Raw genomic sequence first — 2,565 nt, 5'->3', positions numbered from 1 at the left:
AGTTGGAATACAAAAAAGCACAATAAGAGAATTAATAACTTTCTTTGAAAATACATGCAATTTTGGAGCTGTCAGTTTCAGCTATGTCTCTTTAAATACTTTTTTCTTGTAGAATTCAACTGGGTAGATGAGTTTTTTTTAATTCCATTATAAAAGTAATAGCCCTGTTTTCATGTTTTGTAAGCAGATAATATTCTGCTGGTGACTGTCTTTGCAGTAACACATTGCTCTGAATTCTGAATTCTATTATTTTACATCTACAACAGCTTAAAGTGTATTTTTTTATAAACAGCAAACTTCACCTCATAAAAATTCATTACATAAGGGTATAAACAAGTGCTTTTCCTTCTAGTCATTGGCAGTAAGTGATTCATCAGTTTTCCACAAAAAACCAATTTCACTGCAGATGTTCTGTAATTTCCAATCTCTCTGAATTGTAGAACCATATCACACAATCCCAATGTAAGGAATGTAAGAACTTTTTTGAAGGCCTGTGCTTAGTCTCTTTAATAGGATTGAATATCATTTGCTGTCTCATCAGTTTTACTTCTTAAAAAATTTAATAAATCACTCTCCTGTTCATTTTTTCTCTGCATATGTTGATTCCACACATGGATGGATAACTGACAGAAAAATTCACAACCAACAGAACCCTTGACATATGAAAATAACAACAATCATTCCTTTGCTGGTGTATGAGCAGAAATACTGAGAGAATCAATATTTTCCAAATCTAAATCCTTTCTCTTCAATAATGTTTATGTTCACTCTTTTCAACCCAAGAGTGAAAGAAGAGACTAGAAGGCTGAGGAAAAGTCAAGAAATATTCATCTTTCAGTGAACAATGGATGCCTAAGAATTATCCCTGAGCAAATTGCCTTTACCCATACTTGAACTTAGTTTTACTCAATGTTTCAGAGAAACACAAAATGTTTATTTAAGCGTAAGATATGAAGATTAGGGGAGGAAAGGAGCCTAAAGTCTCAATGATGGTCTAAGGCCTTATGTGCTAAAAGAAGTTTTCTTAGAAATTCTGACAAGGAAAAGATTGAATGTCTACCAAAAGTCTTAGGCAATTAAAGTCCAGTCTAAAAAAAAAAAAAAAAAAAAAAAGAAAGAAAGAAAGAAAGAAAAGAAAAGAGAAAAAAATTCTCAATGTTTGAATTGAGTTTTTGAATCAAAATCATGATTATTAAATTTACTAAAAATACAGTTATAAGACATAGCAAGGATGAAGTGACAGATTTTCATGCTATTCAATTAGATACTCAGCTGGACCTTTTTCATCCTTTAGCCTTCCACTGAGGCTTTTAACAATGTTTCCTATAATGAGTTTCATCAGGACTTCTCATGCACTCACCTATGCATGGCCGTTCATATGCATAGGTTCCAGGTGTCAGTGACTGCCCATGAGTCTGCCATACTGTCGGGAGTTCATGCATCAATGGAAAGCAATAGGAAGGTTAAACATTATTTATGTCGGAATATATTGCAGTGAACCTTTCACCACCTCCAATGGGCTGACTGCAGGCAATAAGCAGAGATTACAGACAGCAAGGGAGCAGCAGCAAAGATAGGTCCTGTGAACCAATTTAAATACCGAGGCAGGGGTGGAGGAATCAGAACTTCCTCACACTCTTCATTCCCAAGTTATTATGTTATATATTTAAGTTCTCAGAAAAAAAAAAAGGCTCACCTATGTTAAAGATTCTATAAGACTAATCAGAATGTTTTGATTGTGGAGAATTGGACTGTTATAGATCCAGAGTGAAATTATCTTGGTCTATCTTTAGATCCATTAAGAACTACCATTGCTCAACTCTGTGCCTGGCCTACAATATCTGCACGACTTTCAGGTGCAACCTTTTGGAAGGTATTAACAGGCCAGCAGCTTGAATCAACTTTATGAAGCTGTTTTCACATTGGAACATAATATCAGGAAAACCTAAAGCTATTTCCAGGCTATGGCCACTCATGTTTGGCTCCAGAAAAAAAAAGATGAAAAAAATTACAATAGGTGTGTTTTGCATCTACAACATGCTGGCCTTTTATGTTAATGGCCCCTAAATTCATCTTTAACTAGTTTCTCCTATATGTAAGAGATCAGAGTCCACAAAAGGAGAAGATTGTGAGAATAAATGGACAAGGTGCTAGGAAAACATTGTTATTGATGACTTATCCCATTAGGAATTCATAGGTCCCTCCCAGAGACAGTGCAATTTGAGTTCAAACCTTAGATATTTTTGGGATATCTTCAAGTGAAGACATGGGGAAAATAGTTTCTTCATGTGTGTGTGTGTGTGGTGGTTTGATTCAGGTGGCCCCCATAAACTTGGGTGTTCTGAATGCTAGGTTCCCAGCTGACGGATATTTGGGAATTAATGCCTCCTGGAGGGAGTGTATTGTTGGGGGCGGGCTTATGGGCTTTATAGCCAGTTTCCCAATGCCAGTGTTTGGCACAACCTCCTGTTGCTGTTGTCCACCTTACGTTGGCCAGGGGGTGAGGACCACCCTCTGCTCATGCCATCGTTTTCCCCTGCCATCGTGGAGCTTCCCCTCAAGCCT

The sequence above is a fragment of the Jaculus jaculus genome, chromosome 2 (genome assembly GCF_020740685.1).
Source record: "Jaculus jaculus isolate mJacJac1 chromosome 2, mJacJac1.mat.Y.cur, whole genome shotgun sequence".
NCBI classification, from domain to species: Eukaryota; Metazoa; Chordata; class Mammalia; order Rodentia; family Dipodidae; genus Jaculus; species Jaculus jaculus.
This window is presented reverse-complemented; position numbering follows the sequence as displayed.